Source organism: Oryctolagus cuniculus, chromosome 12 (assembly GCF_051225735.1).
Source record: "Oryctolagus cuniculus isolate XC-2025 breed Fujian yellow rabbit chromosome 12, ASM5122573v1, whole genome shotgun sequence".
NCBI lineage: Eukaryota > Metazoa > Chordata > Mammalia > Lagomorpha > Leporidae > Oryctolagus > Oryctolagus cuniculus.
The window spans coordinates 48,808,966-48,835,738 of record NC_142878.1 but is presented as its reverse complement, the minus strand read 5'-3'; positions in this window follow the sequence as shown (position 1 = coordinate 48,835,738).

The window sequence follows — 26,773 nt, the reverse complement described above, 5'->3', positions numbered from 1 at the left end:
AATCCTCTTTCATTCTCACTGCCTTTACTTCCTGTAGATTCTCAACCCCTCACCCTCCAGTTGAGACAATTGCCTTCAAGCTGATGTCATCATCTTTCTTCCTTTTCAATCAGTCTTCCACACGGATCCTTTGTTAATCCTTCTAAAATGCCAGGCTACACAGCTTTCAATCCAAAATCATTTTCTCCAGTGAAAAATTTGCTTTTCTTTGTCCAACACTTAAGACCCTCTCAATTTCCCCTGGGTTCATTATCAACTTGTATCTATAACGGCTTCTTCTTTTCACTGCACCAAAGGAGTGGTTATATTTTTTGTAGTGAAGGTGAGAGAGAGGAGAACTAGCTAAAAAGAAGAGGTACAAAAGAGATGTTCCCAATTTCTACTTTAAAAAATCTGGGCTTCTGAGGTCACTCTATGCAAGGCCTGGTTGCCTTGTTATTGAAGTCTAAGGTTGGGCCACCCCTATGGATTCCAAGAAGTCTGTGTGGATGGTGGAGTCATTGTAACCTCTTTGATCTATCTACTTCTCCTGCACTATCCTGGGTCATGAAAGCTGGCCTGAATGACACAGAATCAGTCACCAGTTTTACTGAATGCTTTCTTACAGAGTGAGAAGTAACCACGTTGGCTGCTAGTGTAGGTGGCCTGTGTATTACATTAACATAATACAATTTTATAGCCTTAAAATATTAAACAGGAGTGAAGGCAAGCCATGCATTCCTAATGGGTCTACAACATTTCTCATCCTTATACTTCTTTGCAATTTGTCCGTCTGAAGGCAAAATTGTTTTTTCATCTGGTTAAGCAGAATGGATTCATTTCCAACCCTGACTCTGCTATATATTCTGAGTAAATCTGCATCATGAGAGGCAACAGTATTGATATTATTTTGATCTGATTTCTCATCAGCAAAATGTGTATGTAAGAGCTGTGTATTGCATCCCTGTGCGTGCTTTGGTTATGTTTTAGAAATTTTCATGGTTGGCAGGGGCTCCTCTCTAAGCTTCTTGCTTGTCTTATTCTGCTCCCTATGAAACTGATCAGGTTGCCAAGTTCTTACTGACATCAAAGCAGGCTCCAGGCTCAGATCATCTCTGTGGGATGCAGAGGAAGAGGAGAAATAGCTCCTTCCCAGGGAACTCTTCTCTGACCGAGTTCTAAGTAAATTCTGGGACTGATCTGACAATTTTTCACTGGCCAGGATCCTAGTGAAGTCAAATATTGCAGCTGACGTCAATCGGCTTGCAGCCAGGTGTTGGACTATGCTGGGCGAAATCTCAGGGCAACAGATCCATCCCCCTTGGATCTTGATTTTTATAGTTCTGATTTGCATGATGTTCTTTCAAAGAGCAATAAAAACAGTAAACAGATGACAAAATAGAAGCCACCCCATGCATACATTTCTTTCTCCTGAACCCAGATGAATACAATGCCAACTCTAACAAAGGTTAATTAATAGCACAACAGAGATTCTTATCTAAAAATAATTCCTTCTTCACATAGGCTGCAGAGCTAGGCTCTTGACAGTCCTGTATTCCCTGGCCATAAGTTTATTTGTACTTATTTTTGACATCCATGCAAAGTCTCTTGATTCTCTTCACATCTTCCATATAGAGTCACAAGCAAGTGTGAGGCTGGTGAACCTGTGACACAGGTGACCTTAATTTATATGTCCAGGGTTCTCCATATTTTAGTACACTCTTATATGTTTTTCATTTATCCCTTATTTTACTCTTGAATCTATTGGGCCACACTATCCCCTGGTTTTACAGTGATAAACAACAAAGCTTTCTGCTCCTAAGGCTTTCACAACCATCAAACTATGTACTACTTCCAATTCCCATCAATCCTTATGAACTGATGGCAATGAGTTTGTGTTTAAGAAGAGCTACTTATGGAAATGTCTGTATTTGAGGCAATTTGTAGGTTGGAGAGATATTTCTGATTCTTAATACTGAGCAGGAGACACACTCAAAGACAGGAAGATCATATGTGGACCCAACTAAGCCCATGTATATAAAAACACACACAGGGAGGAAGATGATGTAGACCCCCTGAGAGAATAATCAAACATTTATCTGATGTCTGCTCATGGCCTTCATATGTTTTTGTATTTTAAATGAAAGCAGGGAATCCACTTTTCTGGGTTCTTCTCATCATGGAACTTCTTCTGGACTATGTTCAGAATACTTGACCCTAAAATAGAAATGTGACCTTTACATTTGTGTAAAGACTCTTTGTGTCTGGTTCTTAGTATGCACAGCATCCTTCTCAACTACATTTCAATAAAAATGTTTTCAAAGTATATAAACATATGGTTTAAGAGATTTTTGAATTATCTTTTAAATTTTTATTTATTTGAAAGGAACAAAGACACACATACAAGGAGAGAAAAAGAGAGAGACAGACAGACAGAGAGAGCCAGAGAAAGAGAGAGCAGTCCCCCTTCTACTGATTGATTCCCCAGATGCTCATAATGAATGAGGCTGGGAGCAAAAAACTCAATTTAGGTTTCCCACATGGATGTCAGATGCCCAAATGCTTGGACCCTCACCTCCTGTCTTTTAGGATCTGCTTTCATAGGTGATTGGAATTGGGAGAGAAAACATGACTCCAATAAGGGACTTGGATGTCCCACCTGGCATCTTAACTGCTATGCCAAATACCTGCCTTGGTTTCAGATTTTTTACAGGATCTCAGGGACCACCAATTAAGCCTGTTTGTTTTGTAGCTGACGGATCTAAAAGCTGGTTAGTGGAAAATCCGAGCCTAGAGCCAGAGATCTGCTCACTCTCTGTACCACACTCACTTATTTTTGGAAAAATTATTGAAGCAACCCATTGTCAGTAGAATTTTCATAACACCCCCTTTGGTATTAAAGTTTTGTGCAGCTTACTGTCGCATAAGTCATTTATTTACTTCTCTTGGTTGTGTCCTGGAAAATAGCTTGAATAGATAAAACAAAACAGTGGGGTCAATTACAGCAGTTGACAACACAAGTGTAATCATGCCCCTTATGAATTCAGTTTTTATCTGTGGTCTTTCAGATGTGCCATGGTTAAGATATGCATAAAAGTGAAAAATTGTCTTAATTTTTCTAACATGAACTGAATGTTAAAAACTAACTAGACGTTATGCAATGCAGCTCAACTTTTATGGGAGAAATAATGCACACAATTAGTCCTAAAAGCTTAAGCTATTCCTATTCACTATCTTTATGTTCTAGCCTGTCCTGACACCATGCATACTCTAACTAGGCTACTCTCCTCACTGTTCCACATTCATTTCCGGCGCTAAAATCAGTGCGTGTGTGTGTGTGTGTGTGTGTTTATCTTTCAATTGTCTTTCTTTTCCTAACCCTAAGTCCTATATATCATCAAGTTCAAATTCAAATCCTACTTCCTCTCATTCATTATTTTCTCTAGCAGCTATGCCTTACAGATAAACCTTTAAGAACATACAATTATACCGAAAAAAATCCATGTTAATTATATCCAATTTGATATAACTTTCCAATTTATATTCATCCAGCTAAAATTTGCACTTAGATTGTGGAAAATCTCATGCAAAGATTATACATCTTTATTCCTGTAGAACCTAGCATTATAATGCAGAAATAGATATACTGAATTGTTTGCTTTTAACTAGCCTATGCCTGAATACAGGTTTATGTGACAACACACAGACCTTCCTACTTAAAGTGTAGTCCATAGGCCAACAGCATCAGCATTGTCTGCGATGTACAGAATCTTAGGTTCCATTGTAGACATGCTAATTTTAAAAATCCTGTGAATTGTGAAGTTTGAGAGGTAGTGGCTTAGGAGAAAAAGACTTTAATGGGCCACAGCACTGAATTCTGGACTGTATGATGCAGGTACCAAGCTCTACTAGGACTGGATCTAGTACATGTGGACAAGATAGGGTTTCCTTAGCATTTGTTGTCATCAACTCCTTAGTGAATCTGGTGACAGATTCAAATTCTCTTTCAAGAAAATGAACACAGATAAGCAAATGACCTCTTCCACATGCAATTTTTGAGCTTAAAAGATGTCTTAAGTCTGTAAATATTTTCATTTCTGCTGTAAACTTCTGGATTACAGGCTTTATTTACTATTGAAAACAAGGCAGACCTAATTGGTTTTCCTCCAAATGGACAGTGCTTGATTTTCAACTGTGTCTTTGGATGAACAATAATAATCACAATAGTCACATTTAATATTGCTCCTGCAGGTGGGGTTATGAGAATTAATATGTAAAAGCTAATTTAGCCATGAAAGAAATCTGCATGTGACAGATTTCATTCATCTCTGCAGCACAACAAGCTTTGATTTAATCACTAAGACTGTCTTCTACCTAATCGTGTACATAAATTAAAAATTTCTTTCTCTTTCTCTTCCTCTTTCTTTAAATCCAAGCAGTCATACTTTGCTTTTCATGTATTTTTTAAAAGTCCCTTGGGCTAATGATCTGAATTGCTTTTAATTATCAATTAAATTTTGTGCAAGTAGATTGTTAAAAGTTTAGATAATCCCAATTAGTGAGTACCTCACTCAAACAGCAAGAGTGAGGTTGATTATTATAAGTCTTCTTCATTATAAAAGAGGATCAAACATCTCAGATCAGTGTTAAGTGGGAATTATGTAAATAGATGCTAAAAATAAAGGACATAAAAAGGTACGAACAGGGAATTCAAAAAAGTGGCCCCTCTTTTTAGTTTAAAATTTTCCCATATTCTAACAATATTAGCATAAAAGAAGTGACAAATTAATGACTATATTTATATTTTAGCACTATATTATTTTCTACTTTCTACTAGTGCATTCTTCTTGAGAAGGGAACACCCAAACCTGTATTTAAAAGCAATTTACATTTGCCAAACCAGTAACATGTGAAATTGTTTTATGTTATTCTGTTTGGACAGGACATCTGTCAGCACACTCAGAGGATACACAGCCTGATACTCCTGCATCAATGAGATCCTAAGAACAGTTCCAAGAAATTTGGTGAGCTGAAAAGTACTTAGAATTTTTTTGAATGATTATGTTTCAGGAAAAAAATCAGTACTTTAGTAGTTTAAAGTTCTCACCAGCCTGACTCAAGCATTGGAAGGAAGAGTTACACAGAGGAATTTTACGTCTGGCACTGAGCTCTAGCTAGTAATAGAAAGGGGCACCAAATTACCTCTTTCATTCTAGATCTTCAAAATAAGTTTCAGAGCATTTCCCACTAATGATTCCTGAAATAGTGTGTGATAATTAATGTCAAAATGAGGGAAGTCTGAATATCATTTAATATCAATTGTATACATTCACACACCATTTAACGCATCAGGTATAGTTCTTAAGAAAGAGAAAGGATCAAGGATTGGTACAGAGAAATGACAAATTCTCTATTCTGAAGAACTTTTGCTGTCTAGTTGGGGAAACAAACACATCAACACTGCAGATGAATAGCTGATAACATGTGGAAATGCTGACACTTGGGAGGCTAAGGACAGCTAAATACATTTAGTATTTCTTTAGTTTTCTTTACCAGTCCTTTGGGTCTTTATCTCTTTGTATCATTCTATTGCCCTGGCTAAAAGGCTATATTTTAATAATTTTAATAAAAATCTTTATAAAGAGGCAAGCCTCTACACAACAGCAGTCTTGGTGAACAGGGAGGAGATTCAGTTGGAATAATTAATTTTTATGGAACTCCTGAAATCACCTACTCAGCCAATCATTTCTGTGTTAATGAGGGCCTTGGTAAATGAGTGAAAGTTAGATCAGCAGGTTAGCACATTAATTCCTATGGTCACTTTTCAGATAACTAAAAAACTCAACCAACATTGGCCTTGGTTAAATTCTAAATGAGATCATGTTTAAATATGTTATCAAAATAGTCTTCTCTGAAACATGGCTAGGATTGGAAGGGGAAAGAGAAGAGATATATTCCTAACTTTTCATTCTTTATATTCTTTCTCAATTCATCTACTCCTTTTAAATCAGGAATACTTACACAAATTCTGTAAGAGACAAATCCCATTCCTATTTGCTCTTTCTTGGGTACAAAGAGAACAGTTGTATACCATCATGTTCAGATACTTAAGGAAACATCTGGGTTTACTCTTAAGAGTGGGGTAATGTGGCCTGGCTTGTTTGAGATGAGGTCATTTTTCCACATTTGTATCATAGCAACTTAAGGGTAGTTACACGCCAAAAAACAAAGGCCAATGTTCACTTGATTTCCCACCAGATTTCAATGGATACTTGGACCCTGAGAAGGAAATCATGTTTCCAGCAAAAGAGCCTTGGTTTTGCCTAATCTGAATGATATCTTGCTAAACATCTTAGGAAATAAAGCTAGATTTGCAAGGAGCAATGATAACAGTGATGACAGCTATTATGATAAAGATTATGATGGCAATAATGCTTACTCTTTAAAGTCAACTTCATTGAAAGAGAATTGCAATCATTACAAGCTCTGTCATGTGAATCCTAAGTTAATATCTCTTGAGACCTGCTGTTACCCAAAGGTATGAGAGGAAATCCAGATAAATTTCAGGGGAAGTTTAATAAAAATCTGCTAGTAGAAATTCAATGTTTTCCAGATTTAAAAAAATTCCTCCTTGGGAAGTATCACTTGGAATCAAGGAAGGAGTGGAAATTCAAGGATAAATTAAATAAAAGGCCATCACATCTAAGATAGGAAAGCCAGGAAGTGGGATGGGAGTGTAAGTTTGGAGTACAATGGATGAATTATGAATTTGAACAATTAAATTTAGGAAAATGAGACAGGGCAAATCAGTTCTGTTAAGTATCTGTAAATCTGTAGGTAGATATAAAGACCTCTATAAGAATTTCCATAAATAAACACACAATGCTATCTGGAGCTGTAAGTCTTCTTGGGAATCATTTATAGGCTCTAAAATTTTATATAGATTGGAATTTAAAGCTCAGAAAGAGGAAATAAGGTAATGACTGTCATCTAGCTGGTCAGTACTGGTCTCTGGCTGAGTTGGAGCAGGAACACATGCCATCTCCATTCCCCCTCAGACAGCTTTGAGAGCAAAGTAGGTTTTCACAGAGGTTTTAACTCTAAACAGATTACATAGAACCTGACAGGTGAACTCTTTATTGCTACTTCCATCAATATGTACAAGTATTGGGATGCAATATAGTGCTTGGGTTTCACATTTACTTGTCGACATTTATGTTTTTCTCTCATTGTTTGTGTCGCTTGAAGGAAGCTATACATTTGTAAAGAATGCAATTCATCTTCCTGAAAGATTATATAACCAAGTAAAACCACTAACTAGAGTTCAAAACTGCACTTAAACTTTATTTTCACAGCAACCACTTTCTCTCTTTTGCTGACTTGCTGTCTACCATCACACATAGAGATGGAATAAAGAGCCCAAGGTGTGTTTATATCGTTTACCACAGCATTAGTTCTAAAATCTGCATCTGCTTCCTCCCCAGCACTGGAAGACTCTCCTGTATTTTATGTGAATGTGAACATATTAATTTACCTTTTAAGATGACATAATTGGTTTAAATGCCTGTAAACTTGTGGCTCTTTTCTAGGCTTGTGTCATTTTTATTTTTTTCAGCAGCATCCTATTGACCACAGAACAAAATAACTGCCACTGTTGTCAGACCAATTATCCATCTGGGCCAGATTATATAAAGTTCTTTTCTTTTTAAACTTCCTTGAATCAACTTCAGTAAATTTTGTTCTTTCTTTCTTTCTTTGTTCATTCATTTGTTTAATAATTTAAGATTGGTTCTGTGTTAGGACCACTGTTATCTCTAGAGCTGTGAACAGGAATAAAACAAGAGTATTCTAGGTATTAGAATGCAGTGACACAGAAGACCTTTTCAGAGTGGTGTGCTACTGCTCTCTGCATGATCTATTTTATAAGACTTGGAATATACTGTAAGCACCCTTAATACCTCTTATCATTAGGATTCATCAGTAATGATTTTCTTCCAACTTCTCACGATACTGATTTGATTGCACTAGGAAGGTCTCATTTGGAGGAGCACCCCTTACCTCCCCTTTGCTCTGGTGTCAATGTATTCATATTGCATTCTGGTAGGAAATCCTTTTTGCTAAGAAAAGGGATTAAGAAAATAATTCCTTATACATTTCATTGTGTATAATAAATCCAGCCCTTTAAAAACTGAGGGGATCAAGGATAGGGAGAGGCACAAATTAACCAACAATCTCTGCTGCTTCTGCTATGAGGTTCTACATCCTGTCTGGTACACGCAATCTCGGCAGCATACAACAGTGAGAAGAGGGTGTTTTTCAATGGGTTGAAATACAGGGGCCACATAACATTTACAAGTAGAAAATCAATGCGATCTGCACTTCTGTTTTGTATTAATGGACGGACAGAAAAATTTCACGTGTGGCCATCTACATATCCTTTTAAGGAGGGAGCATCTTATTAATTAAATTCAGAATACAATAATTTTTTTAAAGATGAAGAAAAAAGAATAAAATACTTTAAGAGGAATCTGGCAAGGTTTAATAATAACTTATATTCTATGTAAGAGTGGAGATATTTGGGAGTTAAGATGTTGAAAGAATAAAATTGTTACTATGTGCTTTATAATTTTAAAAGGACAAAGAGAGTGATGTGAGAGTCATGTGTTTATTTATAAAATAAAGATTTTATTTCAAAATTTAGGCTGGCCTTCCTTCCTTCCATTCTTCCTTCCTTCCTTCTTTCTTGCCTCTCTTCTTCCTTCTTTCTGCTGGAATAAAACTTGTTTCCTTCTCTATATAAATGTGTTCCAGGCAAGGAATTGTGATTGAAGAGAAGATGAACAGTATTGCCAAGAAGCGGAATCCTCTTGGGAAGCAAAAATACATCAAGAGCCCTCTGAGTTTTATGCTTTAGCAAAGTAAAGCCTCTAAGTGGTCTTGGCAAGAGTTTACATAACCTAATGAATAAGGAAAATGAAAGCTTATACTTCATTAGACTGACAAGAAATCAATCACATTTGATGAAACAGTGAGTCCAATTTAAATGCCAGAGAGTTCCCAAAGGGCATCAAAATTTGACCCATTTTTGTGCATAGCATAGTCAGGAACCTGCAGTTGCTACTCAGCGTTGGAGTTCCCTAAAAAAAAAACATTCAGGAGCAGTTTATTCGTTCATTTGAAAATCTGCACATCTTGGCCAATCTGAATATTTTGTTGTAGCAACAGTTTGTTTATTTGCTCCCTGGCTTTCTGGGCTATATTGCTATCAATTGCAATAAAATATTTTCAGCTTAGGCACAGTGTCAGTTGAAAAGGAGTATGTCACGGAAGGCAAGCACAGTATTACACAACCTTGGATTGGCTATTGTGTTGTTTCTCTGGACTCCTGACCACTATTATGGATTGTGTATTTCTAATTCTGCCCCACATTTTAGGTACTGTCTCTGAAGGGTGGCTAGAGGGTACGTATTGTACATATGTACATAAATTGAAAGGTAACTTCTCCCAGTGACATGTAAAAAAGGACATTCATGAAGTTTTTCTGAGTTCTATGACCCAAGTCACATAATAGAAAGTGGAGCTCAAGTTTGGAAAAAGTAATGTGATAAGTAGAACCAACAGTCTATGTATACATCCACATTCTAAAGGAAATCTGCCTTTATTCTGCTTCCAGAACAATTTGAGTCACCTTGGGCAAGTTACATAATCTCAACGTGTTATCAGTTTCCTCATCTATAAAGTCATTAACTACGCCAACATCTATTTTCTTTTTTTTGGACAGGCAGAGTGGACAGTGAGAGAGAGAGACAGAGAGAAAGGTCTTCCTTTGCCATTGGTTCACCCTCCAATGGCCGCCGCGGCCGGTGCGCTGCAGCCGGCACACTGCGCTGATCCGAAGGCAGGAGCCAGGTGCTTCTCCTGGTCTCCCATGGGGTGCAGGGCCCAAGCACTTGGGCCATCCTCCACTGCACTCCCTGGCCACAGCAGAGAGCTGGCCTGGAAGAGGGGCAATCGGGACAGAATCCAGTGCTCCGACCGGGACTAGAACCCTGTGTGCCTGCGCCGCTAGGCGGAGGATTAATGATATAGCCTTCGAATGTCTTTTACAATTTTTAATTCTAAATTAATTTTCAGAATTTTTCATTCTAATGTTATGTGAATCTTGTCACAGTGTATTTTTCTAATTAAAATTTTATTTAATAAAAAATGACAATTTAGTGAACTTTACCAGGCAGAGTCAGAGTACACTTATTAACAATACTGGAATAGTAAGCCTGAAATTCTTCTTTGGTCTTTGCCAAGAATTTTAAGAACATTAAAGAACCTCTTTTAGCACTGACTTTTATAATAAACTGCAGTCATAAAAGATTTGGGGATTATTTTTACTTTAAGTAGAGGATTTTTCGTGAATATAAATGAATCATTACAGGAAGAATATAACCCGCAAGACATATCATCCATAATATATCCTTACCTGTATAGATTTAGTTCAAGATTATAAAATACACAATGAATTCTAAGCTTTCCCAGGACAAATAGCTCGTCTTCTTCTTCCTAGGTACATATTTGCATTATTTGTGATTTCGCTCATCAAATATTAACAGAAATTTTGCTATATTCAAGACTGAGAGATATGGCTGTTGCCTTTAAGGAAAAACATTACTATTTTATGTGCTTAGGAGTTTTTGTTGACAAATAAGCTGACAGTTAAAGCAATCCATTAGAAGAAAGCCTGTTTGGAGTAACTCCTTGCAGAATCTTAATTCTGTAATAAATTCAAAACGATGATACTTTGAAAAATTGTCAAAGTGCCAAAAAAATATGCTGGTGAGTAAAATTTAGAAAGCCACTTCATTTTACTGCCATAAAAAATCTGTTCTTATGAAAACTCAGAAGCAAATATAACTGCTATGTTCTTAAAATATTCTAAGAGAAGTCACTCATAATAAAACATTAGCGTATTGTATATTTCTGACAGCAAATCAGTTCCCTTACCCAGAAGCTTCTTTTTGAAATTTAAGACTATTCAAACTTTTTCTGTCCTACTAGAAATAGAATGCAATTACTTAGTAACTCATCTACCTTTGCCCTCTAAAGTTAGAGCTGCTTACCTAGTTATTGTCAGCTGCTTCCTCTCCAAGCCAAGTCTCTTATCCATTCCTATGAAGACTTTAGCTTGGTGTTATTTACTAACTTTGATGAAAAATCCCGTTGGAAGTCTCCTGTATCATATTTTAGTGCTGACAATTTTTTCCAGAAAACTGCCTTTTGGAGACAAAATCAGTAAATAAAGGTGAGGAAGGGAGCAGGACAACAAAAGAGAAAGGCAGTTCACTCATTAGGTGTCCACAGAGAAGTGGCAGAAGGGCCGCTAAGTCCACTTTTGGAACTCAGGCTAGACTGGAGGCAGTTTGAGAAGGCAGCTGGAACCATTGGGACCACAGATGTTGGCAAGTTGGCCTGGACTCCAGGCGGTGTGTGAACTTCCCTGTGTGTAATTTTCTGGATTGCAGCACCACCACACTGACCGGAGGATGCAATATGGGGTTTTCTTATCAGTTTCTTCAAAGGCAAAAGTAATGCAGCACAGTGAAACAAGGTAGAATTCCAACCTGGTTTTATCTCTCTTCCTGGGAAACTGAGTGTTTGTTCCAGCTTTAGCCAAATGGATGCTGAGAGTTGCTTACTTTAAGACTTACCTATCAAAACAATAAACATAATTTTTAAAACTCATATCCTGACAGTTTTTATATTTGGGGATGTTCCTATGAAGTAATCACCTATTTTCATCAGTATTTTCAAGATCTGCTTGTTTAAATTTTCAGGCTATTACAAAATCTTATTTCAGAGAGGCCAAATGTTGTCACCACAAATGAAGACCAAGAAGACATTGCCTCTTGGTTCTATTTCTTGTCTTCAGTGATCTGTTACTTACTTGCAGGCTGTCACAGGCCTTCACTTTGGTGACTAGCGAGCTCGTCTATATTGCCATTGAGAATGTGATTCACAGCTGATTCTTGGCAGCTACTTGCTAGTGTGACTGTATATTTGGTTTGGTTTGGAAAGTCCTGGACATGTGTTTTGTATGATTGTTAATCATTTACAGTGCACACATTTGACTTGTGAAAGTGGCCTGGTTAGGACAATACACCATGCAGTCACTCTACTCCTCTTTAACATTGTTTCTTTCCTCCTGTCCACTGAGATTGCCACCTATGTGATGCCAGATTTATTTACTAATGTCTGAGATGAAGTTTCGTTACAGACACCAACATCCTCCTTCTCTTTGCCAGTTGTCCTGCTAAGCTGAATTCCATTGCAGGAGACACACTTGGAACTGGGTTTCTTCACTCAAAAAGTTTTTGATTGATGATAGCAGCAACAGAGAGAAAAATTCAGAATAAGACTTTGATAAACAGAAAGTACAGTAGGTATGAAATAGGTATATGACAGAAAGATGTGAGGAAAAAGAAATAAGAATAGAACACTTAAATATATGAACAGGCACTCTGTGTAAAAGGAGACCAGTACTGTTGCTTTTCCAATTTCTTTTACTGTCACTTTTCTAATGGCATCTCTACTCCCACTCAGTCAAATATAAAGAGCTGTCACCTGCCTCAATATTTTGTATTGCTCTTCAAGGTGTCTTTATTTACTGTTTGGTCCTTTCTCCCCATTTAATATCTTCTTCTTCAGACTCTGTTTCTTAAAATCTTTGCCTTCCTAAGGGTCAATAAAGTAAATTCATTTGCATAAAGACAAGAATGATTTATTGTACCTTTTCCAATACACATGCATTTTAACAGAGACCTACAGGAGTTATTAATCTACCCAAGAATGTGTTTGCAGGGAGGTGTGGCAGCAAAAAAGAAAAAAAAGAAAGGAGAATATATTTTGGGTCAATGGGCTGTTACCTCTAAATCATACAACAAATGCCTCTGCCTACTCTGCATACAGATAGATGAATCATTCCTCAAGGTCCCTTTTAGTCCTGAGCTCATGGTGCTGTGGTTGATGCCTCATGTTGCTGGCTTTTTAAAGTAGGTCATTTCTTCATAAGGTTTAGATGTCATATGCTTCAATGTATAAGAGCCATCGCTACTGTCTAGCTTTAGAAAATGAAACCATTGTACTCAATGTGTACCTCGAATTCATGTCTATTGGAAGAGAATACAGGTCAGTTTTCACCAGTTAAGGATGAGTGTGAAATTATCTTGAATAGAGGTTTATATATTAATATTCATGATCATTCTCATTTTTAATTCTGGTATCTGAACATAAGAATACTAATTGCATATTTTTCTTTTCAGCCTCTTTTTAGTCACTTCTTTCCCAAATTATAATGTGCTTTAATGAGTATTCAAAACAGTTTCCCTTTATAGAAGCATTATGTCAAAATGAACTTTTTCCCAATTAGATTTATGGAACAGGATGGATTACTGGATAGCAAACTTGGCTGAGGATCAGGAGGTATGATTTCCAGTTAAAACTCTGTTATGTATTTGCTGTATGATCACTAACTGTAGAGCTGGCTGAGAAAAAAAATCATCAGCCTACTCTACCTGATCACATCCCTATGTGCTAGTTTACCTCCTTTGCATTTCCCTGTGTCATTTATACTTATCCTATAGAAACCATATGTTATATCAAGGACTGCAGTATAATATAATCCTTGCTTCCTTTTATGTTTTCTCCAGAATCAGGATGAGATCTGTTTTCTTTTTTATCTTAGCAAACCCAAGGCTTATGACAATGTCTAGCATATTGCAAGCTTGTAAAATTTATTGAATTAAAGAATGAAAGTTACAGACAGAATTAGTAGTCTCTGAGGTGCACTCCTGCAGTCATTTATAGATGGGAATAATGTCTGACTCTTCCTAACCCAGAAGAGAGACTGATTCTGTAAAGGAGGTCTTCCCTCACTGTCCTGTCTACACAATTCTCTCTCTACACCTGTGTCCCACACTACTTTCTGTTCTTTTCATTGCTTTATTTCCTTTGTAGTCTTTTGTGTTGCTCCTCCATTATATTAGCTCAGAAAGGCATCAATCTTGTTCTATCTAGAACCTTTGCACCCTTTAGAGAGAGGTGTACTCACACACACACATACATACACACATATACACACACAATAGGTGATCAATAAAAACTTGAGCAAATTAGGACTTCCAAATGTGGCACCAGGAGACTCAAACTTCATAAATGCAAATATTCTGATTATCATGTGACAAAATTGCTATAAAAACCCAAAAACACATTGACCATGGCTAAACTATACTGAGGCTCTTCTTTGGCTTAAATATACTAAATGAAAAATGATCTTATTAGCTGATAATTTTATTCTGATTCTTTTGTAACTGTCCTTTCTTCAGAAGGATTATAAATATGTGAGCCATTTAAGAAGCAACTTCTTTCTTAAAATTCTTCAGACTCATGCTTATAGGACTAATGGATATTTCTTGAAGTACTAAGTTATCTCAAATTTGGAAGACAGCATTCAGTATGAGAAACATGTAAGCCTGTGTTTGAAGAATTAAACATTTGTCCATCCATTTTTATTCAGTATATAGCTCTCAACCTTAATTGTAAGTGTGGCAAATTTATGAGGATTGCGGCATCAAGGTGGTTTAGGAAAGAACACTCAAGTATATGTCATTTGTTTATCAGGCTTGATGTTTTGAGAATCTGAATGTGGATCCTCACGTAATTTGTAAAATCAGATTTTCATAGTCTGTTTCCAAAAGTAGGTTTTTAGTAGAGGCCCTTTTCTGCTTTCCGTGCTTAAAGGGCATTAGTATAAAACTTACCATCAGAACTTTGTGCTGATTTGATAATGCTATCAAAGTAAAGAATGTTTGATGCAGTCGTTTCGTATCTGTACTGTCACGGTTGACCAGTGAGGATGTTGTTGAGAAACATGTGAGCATGAGTATCACAATACTTATCCATTCTATTTAAGGTGTTTGACATACCCCTACTTAGCAAGAGAACTTCCATATGTTTGTGAATATTGAAATCTGCAAGCAACTTTATAAGATTTGTATTTGTCAGTATGATTTACTTTTAATATCATTTTCAAGACCATTAACAATAATCAATCCTTTGTTTCTCTTCTTCCACAAAAATATGCTGTTAGAAAGCTTTTAATGGATTTAATCGGGAATCAGTTGTTGAAGTTCAACGAGGGGATTTTACCTTACCATCCTTCCTCCCATTTAAGACAAAAATTTAAGAAGAAAAGGGTACAAATAGGCCTCAACCAGCCATACTTCTCAGGCTCAGTTGAAATGTCTTCAAATGTAGACTTGTTTAGTGAAATTAGGAAAAAAAACTTAAATATCCATTATAAAAATCTACAATGGGTGCTACATAGTGTAAGTTTCTCATCTTCTCTGTCAATATATTTCTTTGAACCATGTGAAATATATTACATCAAATAGTTATTTAAAGTTTTATTTTGCCAATGGTGAATATTTATTCATTGCATGAAAGTCAGGTTTCTGTAATTGATTGTATTTTAGAACATAAAGCATATAATGCAAAAACATTTGAACTTACCTTCTCAGATTCTGAATTATTTCTTATAATTGATGATCAGATTAAAAATTTAATACATTGCATACTTAAATATATTTATTGATATTATTGCTGAATCATGGGACACCATGCATACTAAAAGTGAAGTGACTCTTAAAGATTTGGCCTTAATTGTCAGTTATTCATCATATAGGTTTTAAGCACTTCAGATACAATACAAATACTTATATTTAGGTTTAGATTATTTTCCTTAAAAAATACAAGGAAAATTATTCTTGGAGGATACTATATACTAAAGTTTTAGGGCACATATAGTGGTCAATATATTTTAAATTAGTTGGTTTTATTTGCTTCATGAATGTACATAAGATGATTTTTAATTTTTCATTTCAAAATCAAAGAAAATAAAGTTTATGATATTTGATAAGAGAAAAAAGTGAAAAAAAGTTTTCATTATTAGCTTTCTTGGTTATAATGAAAGTTGCATGTAATAATACCAAGTATTTGAACTTCATATAAATTGACCAAATTTGAAATGAATAGATAAGAAATGAATAGGTGAATACGTAAGGAGAAATAATCTTGTTCAAAATTTTGAAATAAAAATAAAACAAGGTTATCTTTTAATCCTTAAATTTCATCCACACACATCACCACTCCACTTTAAATGTTGGCAGCAGGGTGGCTATATGGCATTATGTGAATTAATTTTTCAGGCACTTTATTTGATGTTTATACTAGGAGAGAGAAGAGACCAGCTGCAAAAAAATCATTTGTATTTACTAATTCTGTTTCTCTATTTTAAGTTTAATAGTGCAAGTTAAGATATAATGTTAAACAATAGAAAACTCCATGCTTTTCTAACTCAAGGTTTCTTTCTGTGCATACTTTCAAGAAGCAGTTTAAGACTGATTGTAGTAATGGTATATTTTATAGAATCTCAATATATGGGTTAGATTTTTGGAAATATAATAATCATTTTTTAATCCACAAAAAGTCTGGTATATAATATGTATGTTAAAATTTCAAATTATTGAATTTAAGTGCATTTTGCTTCTTAATAAAGAGGCATCATGATAAATCAAATGAGACAATATTTGACAGTGTTTTAAACTTTGTAGAGCAAAATGCAAATGTAAGTTGATATTGTCATTTCTATGTTTATTCTATGGAGTCTGCAGAACAATTTACAGCTTTTTATTTGCCCACACAATAATATCGCTGTTTGTCTCCATAGGTCTGGCCCATATTTTATACTGTACATATGTATATAATTTCCCTTCATGAATGTTCACATCACTTTCTGACAGAGAATTTGGTGAAAACTGGACAGAAAAATAAGGATGGATCATTTTTCACATGCATTGATATGCTATAATTTTTTCTTTTCTTTTTTTTCTTTTTTTATTAATACAACAAAAGGTGTTTCATATGTTCCATGTTAATGCACTTGACGTCTGATTTCAATATATTTGGCAAGTAAAAATAAAACAGGTTTCCTAAAGGGACCAGAAAATATAACCCTTTGGATTGAAATATTAACCAACTAGGCCTTAGACGTAAAACAATAAATTTTGAGTGAATGAAAGGAAGTGTTTCTAAACTTCACATTGAATATTTACAGTTTAAACACACAAAGATCAAGACAGAAAGGATCTTGTATCACAAATAAAGTAATTCATTCAAAAATTTCAAAATCATTCCTTTAATCTTTAAATCATGGTTAAAACTTCCATAGGGTTACAACCATACATTCTCTCTTCATAGTTAGATCTTTAAACATATTTGGTATAATCATCCTGTGACAGTGTGTGAAATCTGTAGACTATTGATCAGCTCTGATCAAATAAGCTTCCTTGCTTTATTTAGGAGTACTTCCTGTGATCTTTACTGTACTTACTATAGGCTATTTAGAATCTCATATTTTATTATGTAATTCAAGTCTTAAGACCACCTTGTGTTTCAGAATTATTTTTGTTGATAATGATGATAAAAAATCAGTCACTTTATAAAAATTCATGCCATTAAGAAATGATTTTGAAGTGTTTATTTTTTAAAGATCGATTTAAAAGCAGAGTTGGGATGAGGGGGAGGGAGAGAGAGAGAGAGAGAGAATCCATCTTCCATACTCTGGTTCACTCCCCAAATGTTTGAAACAGGCATGTTTGTGTCTGGCTGAAGCCAGGAGGCAGGGACTCCATATGGGTTTCCCAAGTGGCTGATGGGGACCCGCGCAACTGGGTTGTCTTCTGCTGCTTTCTCAGAAGCATTACCAAGAAGCTGGGTCAGAAGTGGGGCAGCCTGGACTAGAACTAGCATGCTGATGTAGGATGCTGATGTTGGCAAGTGGTGGCTTGACATCACAACTCTGGCCCCTTAACGTGACTTTAAATATGTATATCATTGAACATCAATTTTCTTATTTTATCAACTTAGTGAAACTAATTGTCTTTCAAGAATGATTAAGATTATTACAATTGCTTATTACACACAGAAATATTAATAAGAACAAATTAACTGGGCTTCTTAAATTACAGACTGATTTCCTTTTTCTGCTCTATTAATCAAGTCTTCATTTACTTTTTCTCTATTCAGAAAACCTTTCCTGCCATTTGAAAAATTGTGTATTTTGGACATTAATCACATTATTCAAGTTAATACTTTCAAGACCACAATAAGTAAAATTTTCTGATTACTATTCTAATTTAATGAGAATGAAAAACTACATAATTATGAAAATTTTGTTTTCAAATATCATTATTAATACTGTCTCAATTCATGCTTGGACTATACACTTTGCCTTTACCTCATATATCTAATATTAGCTTCTCTTCAATTATGATTAAAGAAAACTCTTTAATGGAAGCAAATATACTTTTATATCAGAGAGTCAGACTCTTGTGTACTTGTTTTTATTTAAATCTCTACATAGAAATGCATCCTTTATAGGGAGTAACTATTGCTCAGGGTGCAAAAGCAGTTCTGTGTCCTTGAGTTTCCATTTTATATGTCTTACAAAAACATCTTCAGACTATGTAAGATTTTGTAGACAGATTTCTATTTACTAGCAATACATTATGCACATAATAAAGTTATTTTTGCAGGAAAAAACCCTACTGAACCATATTTAAAATGTTTGCCTTGTATAAGAAATCATATGCCTGATTAAGATTGCTTCTTTGCCAAATACGGAAGCTAAACTTAAGAGCCAATTTCAGTAAAGGTATTGATTTATCAAATTAGGTAGGGAAGTAAGAGCTTTAAAATATATATCCTCATTAGAGGTTTAAGTGTCATAACCAGCAGATATCACTCAAATGGAAAATAGTTTGAGGACTAACAGGTAAATAATATTAATTGGAGTGCCGTGTATTTTCCCCTCTGTGGGATTGCTGAAGTGACCTCTCATGTCCTGTTTTCATCCTACCCACAACTTTTTAAATTCTAACATGAAGTCTTTAACTGCCCAACAACTACATTTTGAACACACCAACTATACAATGTGGGGTTTGTTAAAATTCCCATGATGAGTAAACAGTTGTGTCTGCCTCATGTTTCCCCAGTATTGAAATAGGCTAAACCATGATCACAGCTTAAGGAACGAGCATTCAATTTGGTACTGATTTTGTCATTTTCAAGGGTTGATATGAGAAAAAAGAATTGATGCCATGCCAAACCACTTGGAAAACATCAAGGTACAATTACCATCTTATAATAAAATTGTTGGGGCCTGCTGAAATATTTAAACTTCAAATTAGCTATGCTAGCTGACAGGGCTAAAATGATTTCAGGACATGAACACTACAGAGAACGCCAATGTTTCCTTCTTCACTTTTCTGTGTGAACTCTTCTTTGATAATCTATAATCCTTTCATGACCTGACTATGTATCTGCTATTCGATAATTCTTGCATTAAGAAATGCAGACAGGCCGGTGCCTCGGCTCACTAGGCTAATCCTCTGCCTGTGGCGCCAGCATCCAGGGTTCTTGTTCTGGTTGGGGCACGGGATTCTGTCCCGGTTGCTCCTCTTCCAGGCCAGCTCTTTGCTGTGGCTCGGGAGTGCAGTGGAGGATGGCCCAAGTGCTTGGGCCCTGCACCTGCATGGGAGACCAGGAGGAAGCACCTGGCTCCTGGCTTCGGATCCGCGCAGCGCACTGGCCGAAGCGCAAATAGCCATAGCGGTCATTTGGGGGTGGTGAACCAACGGCAAAGGAAGACCTTTTCTCTGTCTTTCTCTCTCACTGTCCACTCTGCCTGTCAAAAAAAAAAAAAAAACAAAAAAAAAAACAAAAAAAAAAAAACCAATCAGATATACCCTTACATCTCTTCATTAGTTTTCAAGTAGATACTACCTTTTTAAGAAGTAGTTAATACCTTTAAAATCTTAAAAGCAATTTTTTTTCTTTAATAAAGGATGCATCTGGCCGGCACTGTGGCTCACTTGGTTAATCCTCCACCTGCGGTGCCAGCATCCCAGGTTCTAGTCCTGATTGCTCCTCTTCCAGTCCAGCTCTCTGCTGTGGCCCGGGAGTGCAGTGGAGGATGGCCCAAGTGCTTGGGCCCTACACCCGCATGGGAGACCAGGAGGAGGCACCTGGCTTCTGGCTTCGGATCCACACAGTGCTGGCCTTAGCGGCCATTTGGGGAGTGAACCAACGGAAGGAAGACCTTTCTCTCCATCTCTCTCTCTCACTGTCTATAACTACCTGTCAAATAAATTAAAAAAAAGGATGCACCTAGCCTTTTTAAATTAAAAAAAAGATTTGTTTTTATTAAATGAGAGCTAATTTTACTGAGGTTGAGTTTACAGGGAAACTATTTGAAATATAAAATACTAAGTATGTAAAAACAAAAAAATTGTTGGTATTTTTATTAACATTAAAAACAGTGTAACACATAATTTACAGCTATTCATTGTTTATTTTTGTGGAGAGCAGCAGATTTTATGGAGGCATTTAAGGAAGATTTAAATTGAAATGTGATCAGTTAATGGGGCAATCTGATGAACTTGCTGTTGATTCGCTGAACTTATTATATCCAATAAAAGCATCTAGTTGCCAGATGCTTACTTAATTTCAGCAAGTCTATTAATCAATTGCAAATTTTGTTATTAATCTTCGCAACATTATATTTTCATTTTTCCACTTATTTTTGAGGTTTATAGATGTAGCAAAATATATTTAAGAAGTATTTTTCTTGAGTGTTCATAAACATCTTGCATATGATACATTTTAATTTTATGCATTAATAAATGAGGATTAATCATATATCTTCACACAAGTTTTTTCCTGTTCTCCAATTAATGCTGGGAAATGTTGCCATATCATTTGATATGAGAAATTGTATTTTACAAATTTTTAATAAAAATCTGTAGTAATAAATTTAGGAGGGACAATTTATGTGGAACTCTAATAGATAAAAGGGTCTGATAGAATATTTAAGGCTTATTTTTTGCTTGTATTTTTTGTAGGTATGTCTGTATCGGATCCATTCTTTCAAATGTCTTAGGTTTCATTACGATCATTTATTTTGTAAACTGTACTCACAAATCTTTCTGGGCTGTTGTTCAATACAGTGTTTTTCATAATTTTTAGAGACAACATTGATAGAAACAACTTCATCTCATATTGGTTTAATTTAGGTGCTCAAATTTAGCTATACTTAAGATAAATACTATTTAACTTGATATGTGTGTTACTCATGGTCCCCATTTACTTTGTAGGATATTTGAGTCTAGGACATGTTCAGTTACAGTGGAAGTGAATCTGAAATCCATATTTGTCTATACCAAGACCCACTTTTCCTATATATTCTGCTGGGTCTGTGGGACTTATATTGAATGTTTTTAGGCTAACATTCTGATAATAAACATAACTTCTTAAAAGGAGTGACAAATTTACTTCTAATCATGAAATGTATTCCTTTTACTCTGAGATTAGAGGAATCATATCTATAACTCTTAAATGCTTATCAGGTATCATTTCAGATATCATGAGTTTTAGAATATTAATTTGAATCCTTTAAAGGCTAGACATAAGCTATTTCTTGCCTAGGAATGCCTAGAATCTACCTTTGGGGATAATAAAGCTCAGAAAATCTTATAAAATCAAATGATTTATACATTTCTTCACTTGAAAAACAAGGCACGGCAATTATTTCAAAACACTTTAGCTTAAAATTGTTGCATTCTTTCCTGCTGGGATATTCTATGTTATTATTATCTTAGAAAAAAGAATAATTGTCCTACTATGGAATCAACACAGTTATCCTTATAGTTTTGCCTTAACTCTAAAATAAAAGGCAAATTTTTAAAAGATCATTTTCAGTGATGACATACTTTTGCTTTTTCTAATGACTATAAAACCAAAGTTGAATGTATTATTAACAGTGAATATGCAAAGGCTACTTCCCAATTTGAAAAGTTTAATTTGATGAATTAGGACTTTTTTTTTCTTTTCTATTTTTGCATTAAAAAAAAAAAATAGAGGCCAGCACTGTGGTGTAGCAGGTAAAGCTGCTGCCTGCAGTGCCAGCATCCCTTATGGGAGCTGGTTTGAGTCCTGTTCCACTTCAAATCCAGCTCTGCTATGGCCTGGGAAGGTAGAAGAAGATGGCCCAAGTCCCTGGGCTCCTGCACCCGTGTGGGAGACCTGGAAGAGGCTCCTAGCTCCTGGCTTCAGATGGGCCTAGCTCCGAAGTGGATGGAAGACACCTTTCTTTCTCTTTGCTTTCAAATAAATAAACAATAAATAAATAAATCTTTTAAAAAAATAGCATAGCAAATGTGTGATTAAAATAATCTCAATACAATAACTGAACCACATTTAAGAGTTATTTTAAGCCACTTTTTAAGACATTATTAATTACTCTACAAAGAAATAATCTCTGAATATGTTAAAAGTGATGATCAAATTGGATATTAAAGAGCTAATTTGATTCTCAAACTACACTGATAAATAAGGAAAGATGATGCATATAAATTGTGCCTTTGATGACAAGACTGAGAAAAAACTGTAGACTTTATTTTATGTTGGATGTGGAGATTGTGCACCTTTTATTTTTATTTTTCTGACTTCCAGAAAAAGAAAGAATAATAAATGATAGACAAAAAGTATTATTATTTCAGAATTTTAAAAATTTCCTTTAGATCTGACTCATCTTAAAATTGGTCTCATAAAATGTCTTTCCTGTGCATTTTATAACATAATTTTGAAGAAAATGTTAACTATTTTGTTCATTTGTCTTATATAATAATCTTTATCTTTTGGTACACTTATGGATTTAATAAATTTTAAGAATACATCAAAACATCCCTTAGGAATGCTTTAAAATTTAATTCCCAACAGAATTATCAAGAAACAGTGTATTAGTGTACTATATCATATAACTTCTATGACAGCAATCATTTTTCAAATATATTCCATTAATTTTATTTATAATGGGTGTAGATTGCTAGTTTTGATTGACTTTTACAATTTATATATCTTAAATAAATTTTAAACATATGTGAATAGGTATTATTAACTTACTCTTCTTTTTCACAAGGCTGGAAGATAAAATTTCCAGGTAAATATTATCATACTATACATCATTTGATTCCACTGTATTATGTACATTCTTTGAAGTTTGAGAACAGCTTTTAAATAAAAACTTATTAAATGGCCCAAATTTTTCTTATTAACTTCTATGAGCAAAATTGAAGAACAGCAGTACTTGGAAACAGCTTTGAAATCATGCAGTACACTGTATCTTGGGAGCATTCACAATAAAATAAAGTGAATTTTCTCTAGGATCACACAACTAATGCACTGGGACAGATGAGGGGGGTACATATTTATTTCAAGTAATTCAATTATCTCTACTCTGTTACTCTAATTGCTTGCACATGCTTATTTCCATAACATGCTTCATTTTAGTAAAGGTTATGGTTTCTATTTCTCTACTTTTTAAGGCATCTCTCAAGAGATATTATGTACTGTGAAAACCCTCAAAGTACAATTTAAATGGCAACATGCTTACTATTGTATATTGCTTTATATGACAGCTATAATGCTGAAAACTTCAGACTATTTCAACTTTTTGAAACAAAGCCACTTAACTCACATTAAAGTTGTTTGCTATTCCAAAAATATATTTACATGGTTTTTATTACTTTATGAATTAGAAAAACTTATGCTCTCACTAAAGTAGGATGACTCCTCAACTGATTACTTTTTTCTTACTGGCTTTGTACTCAGTAGTTGGGTATTATGTCGCCTTCTGTAAAACAAATATAAAACTTATACTTTCAACTTACAATGCCGTGACAATTAATTAAAGAACAAAAGTGTATTCTGTACATGGCAGAAGATAACATAAACATTAATTCTTTTAATCTCATCATGCAATGGGAATCATTTGTGAAAATGCTTGAGAGAAATTTTGTACTTTTCCATTAAACAAACTGCAATAACATAATTTTAGAAGTCCAACTTTTCAAATATATTGAAAGTAGGTTAATGGTAACAAAGCTTTTGATAATGAGAAAAAAACAATGAGTATTATAGTTATAAAGTTTTAACTGTAAACTTGCTTTTCCCAAATGTGTGAAGTGATTTTAAAGAATCATAGTAAGTTTAATTACATTGGTCTTTTCTTTAAAACAGAGACGACATTCTCATTATTAGTAAAAATAATTTATTCTGGGTTAAAAATTAGAATCAGATACACACAGAATGTATGATCTCATTTGAGTGTTAAATATACTAATCAGAGAAATATGGATTTTTATATCTGCATTTTATTGTATTATCAATTTTGTGCCTTTGTGAATAGTACTGTAATGAAAATATAAAAATTGGTACCTTTCCCTGATTTCTTCATGTCATCATAAGAACTGATATAAGTAAAAATGAAAAATAAAGCAAATAACCAAAAAAGTGTGCCAATCTAAATATTTGGTGTAATAAAGATGGCAGGGCAGAATTACTGATATAATGTAATAACATGTTTATGTAGCACCATTTCATGCTACATGCCACTTCATTTGTACTTTGATTAGTGTATTACCTTGGGTTATCAATCTAGAAGATACAGCAATGATAGGATAAACACAAAATTTGAAAATGTACAATAGAGATGTTATATTGTCATCACTGTATTCTTAAGCAATGTCACAGGCTCATAGTGTCTCTTTGACCTGGTTATCCTCTCACTCTTCAAAAGATTAATCCTCTGGTGTTTTGCCTTTTTGTATGATTTTCTTCCTTTTTTATAAAGCCAGATACTTAGAACATCTTACTCTGTCCAAAATGAAGAAATCAACCTGAAATCTAATGACAAACTTTGTTCATGAGATTTCTTTTTGATTCAACATACTAATGATGACTGGATCCACAGGTAAATAATTTTTTTCCAGAAAGTTCATAAATCAACCAGAAAATCTGTCATTATTACCAGCTGTTAAACTCTTTGCATACTTTTATATCTAAAGAAAACAATTTTAAAATTGTTAAAGTTTATCCATGAAATAACAAATTGAAATGCCAAGTACAAGAACTAATGATTGTAAGCTATTTTATTAAATGATCTTAAATGAAATACGTACAAAATGGGATGGGTTACAGGGATATTCTCTTTAAAGAAAAAAACATTAAAATTTCATGAAAGTAAGTTTTTAAAGTTCAGATATAACTGAATTATCAATTGTTGAAAGCTTTGAAATTTGAAGCATGCTCTGAAGACACGGGACAATGATTCTATTTAGCTGTCCACTAGAATGCATGCAAGTCGGTTTCAGAAATCTGAAAAGCTGAAGTTTAAAAAGCTCTCTGGACTAAACCTTTGTAGTTCATGTAGAAATAGCACTTTCTGAAGGAAGGAAGTCAAAACATGACAGGAGGGGCCAGCATCCAATATCGGCACTGGTTCATGTCCTGGATGCTCCTCTTGCAAACCAGCTCCTTGCTGGTGGCCTGGGAAAGCAGGAGATGGCCCAAGAGGGTTGGGGCCTTGCTACTTAAGTGGGATACCAGGTGAAGCTTCTGGCTCCTGGCTTCAGTCTGGCTCAGTTGTGGCCAATGCAGCCATCTGGGGAGTGAAGAAGTGGATAGAAGTGCTAATTTCTCCCTCTCTCTGTAACTCTTTCAAATAAATAAATAAATAAATATTGTTAATAAATCACAGGAATCTTAGCTTTAGAAATTGTCCTTCTATTGGCACAGTGATTAGAAAAATCTAATGATTAAAACTAGCTAACTCAGTGTCTGACTTTCTGAATTACTTTCTAATACAACAAGTAGATTGGAAGTGAAATGTCCTGACAACTGCTTCTACTCTCTACCTTTGTGTAAATATCCCCCTCCAAAAACAAAATGCATAATGTTGATGCAACATTGAAATGTTAAAGATCCTTAAGACTTGCGTTTCCTAAGTGGTGAACATATTATCAAATGTGTTTTACTCAGGGAATTGAGCCTCATAAGGTAGGTATACTCTGCATAGAATTGATCAGACAATGCTTTTCCTAAGATATTTTGGAAAATATAAGGGTTAACGTTTGATTTAATAGATTTGAAAGTTTGTTGTATTTTTTTAACAAGATGTTTATATTTGTATACACAAATATCTTTTGCAACTGTTATTCAATTTTGTCTTTACTTCAAACATTTAATGTAATGGTTTATTTTAGAATACAATTTCAGCATGGCTTGGTCTTACTATTGGTCTATATGCTTCCTCTAATCGGAGCCCTTTCCAAGATTTACCCTAAAATAACATAAAATATAGAATCACCATAAAATAATCAAGTCTAAGATGTCAAGTACAGTGAAATATTTTAATGATTATATATTACTAAGGATTTGGTTTGTCTTAATACTTAAAAAGTGATATAACATTAAAAGTATGGAAATTCTGAGAAGTTATTATTTTGATATTTAGGTTAAAAGAATTCCTTTAAAGATCAAAATGATGTAATTATCATTATCTAAAATACTGACAAGATACAATATTTTTGTTATTGATCAAAAGCTGTTAATTTGGATTAGCCAATCTTACAAAATGCTTAAAGGTTTCATAAGACAAGTCCCCAAAATATTTTGTTAATTATAAAAAAAAAGACAAATTCAGGCTTCATTATAATTTGAATGTTCTTTATAATTCAATGGGATTGGAATCCTCAATTGAGTGCTTCACCTATGGCATTTCTGTTTAAGCAGAATAATTTAAATTATATACATATACACATCAGTACTTATTTTAGCATATCTATTCTTC